We start from the raw sequence: 12,451 nt of genomic DNA, 5'->3' as shown, positions 1-12,451 counted from the left end.
ACTGGTAGGTCCTTAGCTGCAACCTCATCCTTCAAGGCATCCGAGAGACCATGAGAGAAAGCAGCGACCAGAGCCTCATTATTCCAGCCCACCTCTGCTGCCAGGGTACGAAACTCAATGGCGTATTCAGCTACGGATCGTGAACCCTGTCTGATGGACATAAGGAGCTTCGCAGCAGAGGCAGCACGAGCCGGCACATCGAATACCTTCCGAAGAGAAGCAACAAAACCGGAAAACTCGGCAACCACCGGATTGTTGTTCTCCCATAAAGGGCTGGCCCAGGCCAAGGGCTTGTCCGAGAGCAGCGAGATCAAGAAGCCCACCTTTGATCTCTCAGTAGGAAAGGCATGTGGCAGCAACTCGAAATAAATGCCCACCTGGTTAAGGAAACCTCGGCACTGAGTTGGCTCTCCCCCAAAGCGCTGTGGAAGAGGGGCAGAACCGGTCATACCCCGAAACACCGCAGGCGCAACAACAGGTGTCGGGGTAGACTCTGGCGCAACAACCGGAGCGGCAGTAGGAGCGGGCCCAGGAGCGACAACCGACCCATCGGCAACGGGAGCGAAATGAGCCGTGCGTTCAAGCAGGGTTTGCAACGCCACAGCGAACCGACCCAACAGGTGATCCTGCTGATCAAGTCTGGCAACCAGCGTGGGTAGCGAGGATGGCCCTGTACCGTCAGAATTCATGGCTTGGTCCTAATGTCACGGAACCATGAACCAGACGTACAACAAAAGATAAGTGAAAATAAGAAGGCTTTATTGAAAATAAAGCTGTAAAGCAAAAGTCCAAACGGATGGCGAAACCGAAGCAGAGTCTTTGCGAAGCCAGAGGTCAGGAACCAGAAGGGTAGTCAGACGAAGCCAGGATCAGGAACCAGCAGGGTAGTCAGACGAAGCCAGGATCAGGAACCAGCAGGGTAGTCGGACGAAACCAGGATCAGGAACCAGCAGGGTAGTCGGACGAAACCAGGATCAGGAACCAGAAGCAGCAGCAGTCTTAGAAGCATGTGAACACAGGAGGACCAAGCAAGGAACTGAAGCCACAGACCTCCTATATATATGAGCTAGGCATCCAGCTCCTCCCAGTGGGAAGGAGGAGCCGCAGGGTGGGAGGCTACAGGAAACCCAGAAACCAAGATGGCCGCCAGCACATGTCAAACGAAGGAGAACAGCAAGAAGGTAAGACCATGACACCGGGTCTGAGAAAGGCTTGTACCCGGGCACAGGATTGCAAACCCGGACTGTCCGGGTCATTCCCGTACGGGTGGCAACCCTAAAGACAAGTTTGAAAAAAGTTGTCCGCTTTCTGCCTACTTTTGATCAATGTGTATGTAAGATGATTATATGATACTTACTAATGTAGCCTTTTTTGACTTTCTTTGCCATGTGCTCTATTTAAAAAATCATATCCCTTGTTGGGGAAATCTTCTGTGCTGTCCACACAGGAGACCTGATGGACGGTCATGTGACCAGACAAATCACCTCCATGTAATGTCTCCTCCATTCAAATATACTGCATCAGCCATCTGCATTTGCAATGTTGAAAATCTACTGCAGTTGTAATGTATTTTAATGAAGGAGACTGATCGATTTGCCTGGTCACATGACCCTCCAGCAGTAGCCATTTTATGGACAGGACCTGTGTGTGGACAGCACAAAAAGTTTGGCCAAACAAGGAAGCATATGAGAAGAATATAGAATAGAATATAGAATGGCACAAAATATCAACAAAAACTATATTAAGCTACTTTCACACTAGCGTTGTTTGAATCCGGCGTTCAATTCCGGATCCGGAAAAACGTGTGAAAACAGATTACATTTGAATCCTGATCAGGATTTTGATCACAATGAAAAAATGCATTGGAAAAAACGGATCCGCCATTTATGGACTTTAACTTTTTTTTCACATTTTTCGGGTTTAACATGCAAAAGCCGGATCCGGTTTGACGGAACACACGGTGCCGGATCCGGCGTTAATGCAAGTCAATGGGAAAAAGGCCGGATCCGGCGTTCAGTCAAAGTGTTCCGGATTTTTGGCCAGAGGTAAAAATACAACATGCTACGGTTTTCTAAAAAGCCTGATCAGTCAAAAAGCCTGAACTGAAGACATCCTGATGCATCCTGAACGGATTACTCTCTATTCAGAATGCATTAGGATAAAACTGATCAGTTCTTTTCCGGATTTGAGCCCCTAGGACAGAACTCAGCGCCGGAAAAGAAAAACGCTAGTGTGAAAGTACCCTTAGTAACTGCTGTATAATCATCTTGCAAACACATTGATCAACTGTAGCCAGAAAGTGGTCAACCCCTTTAATAACTAAATGGCTTGCGATCTATAAATGCCAGTAACACCGCCTTTCCTTCCCCTCCCATAAAAAGGCAAGTATGGGTGGGCATTTTACATAACGTGGCATTTTGCCTTTATCTATATCCCTTTGCATTTACTGTATATTACCTCAACAGATTGTTCCTTGGTGTTAGGCCATTTTCATACTATACTTCGGCATCTATCATCTATCTAATCGTCTGCTATCCATGGCCAATGGTACTGATGGTTAGTTCTAAAGTTTCCCTGCCTTCTAGATGATGTCCACTAGGTGGAGCCATGCTTCCCAGTGACACTGGCAGCTCAGCCTCCCACTCATCGACCTTCTCTTGCAGCCTTGCCATCTGAAGAGCTGATGTTGCTGCAGGATGAGGTGAGAGGATGCGTGTGGATGACGAGGATGATGGTCGCTCTGCATGTCAGGTATAGATGGATATTTTCTATGTATTCGTGCCTGGATTAAGCTCTTCGCAGTGTGTGTTTCTTCTAGTCATAGGTTTGTGTCATAGCTTCCATCTGATTTATTGAATACAATATATGTACTGTAACTGTACTGTATATATGTGCTGTCTATATACAGTGTATGAGCTGTGTATATATGTGCACTTTGTAATGTATATACAATGTATCTGCCATGTATATATGTGCACTGTGTATATACAATGTATGTGCTATGTATATATGTGCACTGTGTATATACAATGCGTGTGCCATGTATATATGTACAATGTGTGTGCTCTGTATAAATGTGCACTGTGTATATACAATGTGTGTGCCATGTATATATGTGCATTGTGTATATACAATGTGTGTGCTCTGTATATATGTGCACTGTGTATATACAATTTATGTGTTCTGTGTGTGTATATATATATATATATATATATATATATATATATATATAAAATTACTGTGTGTACACCATGGGGCAGATTAATAATAGTGTCATACTTTGCACTGTCTAATAATATGAATGATAGAAAGAGCTAGAGAGCGTTCAGAGGAGGGCAACTAAAGTAATAACTGGACTACAGTACCCAGAAATATTATACAAATTAGGGTTATTTAGTTTAGAAAAAACACAACTGAGGGGAGATCTAATAACTATGTATAAATATATCAGGGGGCAGTACAGAGATCTCTCCCATCATCTATTTATCCCCAGGACTGTGACTGTGACGAGGGGACATCCTCTGCGTCTGGAGGAAAAAAGGTTTGTATACAAACATAGAAGAGGAATCTTTACTGTAAGAGCCTAAGGAACTCTCTGCCTGAGGAGGTGGTGATGGTGAGTTCACTAAAAGAGTGCAAGAGGGGCCTGGATGTATTTCTGGAGTGTAATAATATTATAGGGTATAGTTATTAGATTTCTGGAGAAGGGTCATTGATTCAGGGAGTTTTTCTGATTGTCTGATTGGAGTTGGAAAGGAATGTTTTCCCCTTAAATAAGGAAAATTAGCTTCTACCTCATAGCTTTTTTTTGCCTTCCTCGGGATCAACTTGCAGGATAACAGGCTGAACTGAATAGACTTGTTACTATGTTAGACATAATTATGAGACAAATTCTGGTGCATGGACCTTTGTAAATTTGGATTATCGTAAATCCTGCACCAGATTTATGCTAGAATTTTGTCTGTGCGCCAAAAATTCTGTTCGTGTTTGTTTACACCACTTATAAGTTGGCACAGTTTTATTCCAAAAATGCACCAAAATGTTGGCACTTTTTCCTGCATGGAGCTGCATTTAGACCATGTCCTTCACTGATGCGCAAAAGCTTCCTTCCTGACAATCGACTGCAAAATTGGCCATTGAAAAGGGGTCTTTAGTGCAATGTGGAACCTCAAATACATTTATTAGCAGCAGACTTCAAGTACAAATCTTCTCTGGCACTAGTAAGGATTATAGAGGCAGGTTGGATGGCGGCAATTTAGCACTTAGGTGGTACTGGCCTAGTAACATTCTAGGTGATGGGTGTCTTGGCTGTAATCCCTCACCTTGCAACACTGTCTTTAATGGTGTCTGTAGCAGTTCACTATGCTGTCTAGTGTCTCAAGACTTTACTTGAGGATAATGCTTGGTTGTTCTCTCTTAAGACTCCTGTTTTGGAGCAGGAGCTCAAGCTTGTGCTTCCTGTCCTTCCCATGTCTTAGCAGGACCAGCCCACTCTGACCAAGAAGGGAGAAACAAGGTGGTTAGCTCTATTTTTTGCTAACCCTTGCCATCCATATCCTTAACTGGAAAATACTTCCAATTATATAATATTAAAATACATAAGATTGATATAAAACTATTTACAATTGTAGGTCCCCATGCTGTCCTCGGCTGTGATTTTGGTCCCTCCTTGTAATCTGGCATTAGAGTCCCAAAGCCATAGTTCACACTGACCCCTCCCCCCATTGCTGTGGAGAGAGCAGGTTAGGGGCATAAGTGCATACATGTACATACACTCACCTAAAGAATTATTAGGAACACCATACTAATACGGTGTTGGACCCCCTTTTGCCTTCAGAACTGCCTTAATTCTACGTGGCATTGATTCAACAAGGTGCTGATAGCATTCTTTAGAAATGTTGGCCCATATTGATAGGAAAGCATCTTGCAGTTGATGGAGATTTGAGGGATGCACATCCAGGGCACGATGCTCCCGTTCCACCACATCCCAAAGATGCTCTATTGGGTTGACATCTGGTGACTGTGGGGGCCATTTTAGTACAGTGAACTCATTGTCATGTTCAAGAAACCAATTTGAAATGATTCGAGCTTTGTGACATGGTGCATTATCCTGCTGGAAGTAGCCATCAGAGGATGAATACATGTTCTCATTCTGTTTACGCCAAATTCGGACTATACCATTTGAATGTCTCAACAGAAATCGAGACTCATCAGACCAGTCAACATTTTTCCAGTCTTCAACAGTCCAATTTTGGTGAGCTCGTGCAAATTGTAGCCTCTTTTTCCTATTTGTAGTGGAGATGAGTGGTACCCAGTGGGGTCTTCTGCTGTTGTAGCCCATCCGCCTCAAGGTTGTGCGTGTTGTGGCTTCACAAATGCTTTGCTGCATACCTCGGTTGTAATGAGTGGTTATTTCAGTCAACGTTGCTCTTCTATCAGCTTGAATCAGTCGGCCCATTCACCTCTGACCTCTAGCATCCACAAGGCATTTTTGTCCACAGGACTGCCGCATACTGGATGTTTTTCCCTTTTCACACCATTCTTTGTAAACCCTAGAAATGGTTGTGCGTGAAAATCCCAGTAACTGAGCAGATTGTGAAATACTCAGACCGGCCCGTCTGGCACCAACAACCATGCCACGCTCAAAATTGCTTAAATCACCTTTCTTTCCCATTCTGACATTCAGTTTGGAGTTTAGGAGATTGTCTTGACCAGGACCACACCCCTAAATGCATTGAAGCAACTGCCATGTGATTGATTGACTAGATAATTGCATTAATGAGAAATAGAACAGGTGTTCCTAATAATTCTTTAGGTGAGTGTATATTGCCTAGGCTAAACATGTTGCCTACTAGGGGGACATAATACCTAGTGCCCAAGGGGACCCTGTCCATGAAGGTGCCAAGGAGGGTGGTACTAGCTACCTATGTTAAATGTAGAAATATCTAGGCTGTGAGGCTCTAGTGCGTCAGAGTCCTTGGGATCCAGAGCAGAGTGAATCCGTGGGCCTGTGGATCTTAGTAAGAGTCCTGGTTACACAGAAACTATGCTCGCCTTTGCTAAGGTGTATTTGAGTCCTAAAGGTGGGTATGATCTTGGAACATTGCTGGAACAAACAAAAAACAAGGTTAACCCTCCACTTGCAGCTCTAATCAATAAAGTCCCAGAAACATAAATGAGAGGTGCAAGGAGCTCTGATTTGTTAGAGTCTTTCCTTGGGGGCTCCCCCTTCTCAGGTAAGTTGGATCATGGACCAGAGAAATGATGGGAAAAGCACAACAGGTACAACTTGGATGAAAAGGGAGTCCCATACGGCTAAAAATGTGGGGGTGGCAAAAATAGGACCCATAAAACAAAAACAGAACAGGGGTCAGTCCCAGGTATCTCACCCTACTGAAACTTGTCAGACTTCTGGATCTTTTGGACTTGTCAGAAGAACTTCAGGCTGGGTTGGATACCATGGCTGCTGGCTTGTCATTTTCAAGATCCTTGATGAAGGTTCCTTAGGCTGGGGTATCCTGGATGGCTGTACCTCCAGCAGAAATGCCATGGATGGCGGATTGGTATCTGCAGCCAACAGAACGGGGTCCATGGTGAGGGTGAAACTGGTGATCAGGCCCACTCATTTCCAGGTTCAGATCCTCCAGGCTTTGTCATGGTAGGGCACAGGAATGTCCTGATCCATGGAGATGAAGATCACTGGGCTCATGATCATGATGTGCCCAGCTCCTACAGCAATCACTGGAGGCCACACTCCTAATTCCCTGGTCCACCTGCATGGTTAGCTCTGTGAATCCCTGTGGAGGAGCTGACAGGGCCAAGTATATTTACAGCCACCCTAACTGTTCTGCAGCAGTTTGGGTGGATGCCGCCATCCCATGAGCCATCCCGGGCATGGATCTAGGCCTGGGCTCACTAACAAAATGAACCAGGGGGCTACCAGACATGTGCAGTATTGGAATTGTACCTCTGCTGATTGGCAAGAGGTTACCTTTTCAGGTTTCTGTGCTGTAAAAAAATGAGACAAAAGTAAATCATTTCAGAACTTTTTCCACCTTTAATGTGACCTGTAAACTGTACCACTCAATTGAAAAACAAACTGAAATCTTTTAGGTGGAGGGAAGAAGAAAAAAAATAAATAATAATGTGGTTGCATATCTACTTATAACTGGGGATGTAGCTGTGTTCAGAATTAAGCAATCACATTCAAAATCATGTTAAATAGGAGTCAGCATACACCTGACATCATTTAAAGTGCCTCTGATTAACCCCAAATAAAGTTCAGCTGCTCTAGTTGGTCTTTCCTGAAATTTTCTTAGTCTCATCCCACAGCAAATGCCATGGTCCACAGAGAGCTTCCAAAGCATCAGAGGGATCTCGGGATCTTATTGTTAAAAGGTATCAGTCAGGAGAATTTCCAAGGCATTAGATATACCATGGAACACAGTGAAGACAGTCATCATCAAGTGGAGAAAATATAGCACAACAGTGACATTACCAAGAACTGGACATCCCTCCAAAATTTATGAACAGACAAGAAGAAAACCTGGTCTGGGAGGCTACCAAGAGGCCTATTCTTCATATGTCCAAGCTAGGCTACATATTGCAAAAACACATCTGAAGTCGCCCAAAAGCATGTGGGAAAAGGTGTTATGGTCTGATGAAACCAAGGTTTAACTTTTTGGCCATAATTCCAAAAGATATTTTTGGCACAAAAACAACACTGCACATAACCAAAAGAACACCATACCCACAGTGAAGCATGGTGGTGGCAGCATCATGCTTTGGGGCTGTTTTTCTTCAGCTGGAACTGGGGCCTTAGTTAAGCTAGAGGGAATTATGAACAGTTCCAAATACCAGTCCATATTGGCAGAAAACCTTCAGGCTTCTGTTAGAAAGCTGAACATGAAGAGGAACTTCATCTTTCAGCATGACAACGACCCAAAGCATACATCCAAATCAACAAAGGAATGGCTTCACCAGAAGAAGATTAAAGTTTTAGAATGACCCAGCCAGAGTCCAGACCTGAATCCGATTGAAAATCTGTGGGGTGATCTGAAGAGGGCTGTGCACAGGAGATGCCCTCGCAATCTGACAGATTTGGAGTGTTCTTGCAAAGAAGAGTGGGCAAATCTTGCCAAGTCAAATTGTGCCATGCTGATAGACTCATACCCAAAAAGACTGAGTGCTGTAATAAAATCAAAAGGTGCTTCGACAAAGTATTAGTTTAAGGGTGTGCACACTTATGCAACCATAATATTTTATTTTTATATTTTTTCTTCCCTCTACCTAAAAGATTTCAATTTGTTTTTCAATTGAGTTGTACAGTTTATAGGTCACATTAAAGGTGGAAAAAGTTCTGAAATGATTTATCTTTGTCTAATTTTTTTACAGCACAGAAACCTGACATTTTAACAGGGGTGTGTAGACTTTTTATATTCACTGTACGTGTGCTGCACTGTATAAGTTATGTGTACAGTGTACAACATGCATTCTGCACTGTGTAGAGACAAGATACATGCTATATACACTCACCTAAAGAATTATTAGGAACACCATACTAATACGGTGTTGGACCCCCTTTTGCCTTCAGAACTGCCTTAATTCTACGTGGCATTGATTCAACAAGATGCTGATGTTGGCCCATATTGATAGGATAGCATCTTGCAGTTGATGGAGATTTGAGGGATGCACATCCAGGGCACGATGCTCCCGTTCCACCACATCCCAAAGATGCTCTATTGGGTTGAGATCTGGTGACTGTGGGGGCCATTTTAGTACAGTGAACTCATTGTCATGTTCAAGAAACCAATTTGAAATGATTCGAGCTTTGTGACATGGTGCATTATCCTGCTGGAAGTAGCCATCAGAGGATGGGTACATGGTGGTCATGAAGGGATGGACATGGTCAGAAACAATGCTCAGGTAGCCCGTGGCATTTAAACGATGCCCAATTGGCACTAAGGGGCCTAAAGTGTGGCCAGAAAACATCCCCCACACCATTACACCACCACCACCAGCCTGCACAGTGGTAACAAGGCATGATGGATACATGTTCTCATTCTGTTTACGCCAAATTCGGACTCTACCATTTGAATGTCTCAACAGAAATCGAGACTCATCAGACCAGTCAACATTTTTCCAGTCTTCAACAGTCCAATTTTGGTGAGCTCGTGCAAATTGTAGCCTCTTTTTCCTATTTGTAGTGGAGATGAGTGGTACCCGGTGGGGTCTTCTGCTGTTGTAGCCCATCCGCCTCAAGGTTGTGCGTGTTGTGGCTTCACAAATGCTTTGCTGCATACCTCGGTTGTAACGAGTGGTTATTTCAGTCAACGTTACTCTTCTATCAGCTTGAATCAGTCGGCCCATTCTCCTCTGACCTCTAGCATCAACAAGGCATTTTTGCCCACAGGACTGCCGCATACTGGATGTTTTTCCCTTTTCACACCATTCTTTGTAAACCCTAGAAATGGTTGTGCGTGAAAATCCCAGTAACTTAGCAGATTGTGAAATACTCAGACCGGCCCGTCTGCCACCAACAACCATGCCACGCTCAAAATTGCTTAAATCACCTTTCTTTCCCATTCTGACATTCAGTTTGGAGTTCAGGAGATTGTCTTGACCAGGACCACCCCCCTAAATGCATTGAAGCAACTGCCATGTGATTGGTTGACTAGATAATTGCATTAATGAGAAATAGAACAGGTGTTCCTAATAATTCTTTATGTGAGTGTATACGTGTGGCACAGTGTATAAGTTATGTGTACAGTGTACAATATGCGTTCTGTACTGTGTAGAGACAAGGTACTGTATATGCTACACACGTGTGCTGCACTGTATAAGCTATGTGTGCAGTGTATAGAGTGTGTGCTGGTTTGTGTGTAAAGTGTGTTTTATGTGTGCTTAATGTATGAGTAATCTCATCTCATTTAGCCACTTTACCTGGTGTGGGGATCCGCTCTGGTAGGCAGTGGTAGCGAGTGCAGTATAGAGGCAACACAGACTGGTCTTGGTGTAAAACACGATGTTTTGTTTATTCACACGGTGCATACAAGTGAAAGGCGGTGCAGTTCATAGGGAGGGTGGTCACACACAACAGCAAAATAATAGCTCAATCACAGCAAGTCCCTGAATGGGCCCCAAACCTGCTGCAGGCTACTTGAGGCCTGTTACCGTCACATAAAGCGAAATCTATTTAAAGCCAGGAGTAATGTCACCTTTTTCTCCTTGGTGAAGTAAGTCCCTGGGTCCGGCTTCTAGCCACGGAAGACGGATCCCTCCTGGCTTCAGCTGCGGGTTCCCGTACATCCTTTACAGGCCTCAGCACACAGCCCAGCTCACCTCCGCCTCTCACTCTCACAGCCAGAGAACAAAAACCTCCACATTGCACACCACACCCTTGTTGCTGGTCGGGTTTTAACCCTTCCCTGCAAAACCTGGCCTGGACCGGGGGAAGACAGGCACCCACCCGCATCTCTGCCTGCTCCCAGTAAGAGCCGACCCGGATCCGCTGTGTTAACAGCATTACCGCTGCAAAATGCACTTTTCCGGCTCTTACTCCACCGAGGCCAGGACCCCTGGTGGCACGTACCTCCCGTCTACCACCACCCCAGGTACTCTCCTACATATCCCCCCCCTTTGTTCAACCCTGAAGGGTTGCACACCCTGTTCAATCCTGAGAGGTTGGACACATGTACAACAGTGTACCCGGGACAGGGCATTGGCATTCCCCTGTAAGCAACCTGCCCTGTGTTCGACACTGAGCTTAAAATTCTGGAGGGACAAGAACCATCTGGTGACCCGGGCACTCCCCTCCTTGGCCTGGCTTATCCACTGGAGAGGGGAATGATCGGTCACCGGACGGAACCTTCTCCCTAACAGATAGTACCTAAGGGACTCGAGGGCCCACTTAATGGCCAGGCATTCTCTCTCTACCACGCTGTACCTGGTTTCCGCTGGGGTGAGTTTGTGACTCAGGAAGACAACGGGGTGTTCCTCCCCACTGATTTCCTGAGAGAGTACTGCCCCTAGGCCTACTCCAGAGGCGTCCGTCTGAACGACAAATTCCCGTGTGAAGTCGGGTGTCACCAAAACCGGGGACCCACACAGAGCCGACTTAAAACAGGAGAACGCCTCTTCCGCCTGCTCATCCCAGCGGACCATCACCATCTTCCTCCTTTTTAAAAGTCTTGTCAACGGGGCCGCTACTGTGGCTAAGTTAGGGATAAAGCACATGTAATATTCTATCATCCCTAGGAACGAACGTACTTGCTTGGTGGTAAGAGGTCTGGGCCAGCTCTTGATTGCCTCAACCTTGTCTACCTGGGGTTTGACAACTCCCCACCCAATCACGTACCCCAGGTACCGGACTTCCTCGAACCCGATCGAACACTTTTTTGGGTTGGCTGTCAGTCCGGCTTTTCTAAGTGAATCGACTACGCCCTGTACTTTGGGCAGGTGACTCTCCCAGTCCTGGCTAAACACGATGATGTCGCCCAGATATGCTGAAGCATCTGGACGATGGGGCCGTAGGATGACGTCCATCAATCGCTGGAAGGTGGCTGGAGCACCATGTAGGCCAAAGGGCAAAACTTGGTACTGAAATAACCCCTCGGGGGTGACAAAGGCCGTCTTCTCCTTTGCCACCTCCGTGAGAGGCACCTGCCAATATCCTTTTGTGAGGTCGAGGACCGAGAAATAGCGAGCTTTCCCTAGCCGTTCTATGAGCTCGTCTACCCGGGGCATGGGGTAGGCATCGAATTTCGACACTTCGTTGAGCTTTCTAAAGTCATTGCAGAAGCGCAGAGTACCGTCAGGTTTTGGGATAAGGACTATGGGGCTGGCCCACTCGCTCCTTGACTCCTCAATGACCCCTAACCTCAATATGGACCTTACTTCTTTTGAAATGGCCTGTCGCCGGGCCTCCGGTACACGATAAGGCTTTAACCGTACCCTGACGTGGGGCTCGGTGACGATGTCATGTCGGACTACCGAAGTTCGACCAGGAAGCTCAGAGAACACGTCCCTATTTCGACCCACCAACTCTTTGGCTTCCTGAGCTTGTTTGGTCGACAGACCACCCGCTATCTTTACTGCGGAGGTGCCCCCCGGGACCTCGGGTGGGGCCGGGATCTTCCCCGCAGACAAGACAGTGCTTGGGCCGCCCCCAACGAGACGATTTTAGTACATTTACATGATATACCTGTTCTGGCTTCCGCCGACCTCGCTGGGATATCCTGTAATTCACTGACCCTACCTTCTCTTTCACCTCATTGGTATCTTGCCACTGTGCCAAAAACTTACTGTCAATGGTGGGGACTAGCACCAGTACCTGGTCACACAGGTTAAATGTCCAGACCTGGGCACTCCGGTTGTATACTTGGCTCTGTGCCAGCTCCCATGCCTCTTTAGCGATGTCCAGCAACCCTCTTGGACGTCGACCGTATATTAG

At 45.9% G+C, this 12,451-nt stretch overlaps 1 protein-coding gene across 3 annotated transcripts in view; it reads left to right on the top strand.

The window, feature by feature from the left end:
* The first annotated feature begins 2,667 nt into the window (after positions 1-2,667).
* The window catches only part of RERG (RAS like estrogen regulated growth inhibitor), an 81,327-nt gene continuing 71,543 nt past the window's right edge, over positions 2,668-12,451 (top strand). The window contains exon 1 of one of the 3 annotated variants that reach the window (XM_040435100.1): positions 2,668-2,701. The gene's annotated coding sequence lies outside the window, so the exon portion shown is untranslated. Of the gene's footprint in view, positions 2,825-12,451 lie in introns of all 3 variants that reach the window. The other 2 variants (XM_040435083.1, XM_040435091.1) reach the window with 2 other exon arrangements.

Source organism: Bufo bufo, chromosome 1 (assembly GCF_905171765.1).
Source record: "Bufo bufo chromosome 1, aBufBuf1.1, whole genome shotgun sequence".
NCBI lineage: Eukaryota > Metazoa > Chordata > Amphibia > Anura > Bufonidae > Bufo > Bufo bufo.
The sequence above is the reverse complement of the archived record's forward strand: the minus strand, read 5'-3'. Positions and strand labels throughout refer to the sequence as shown.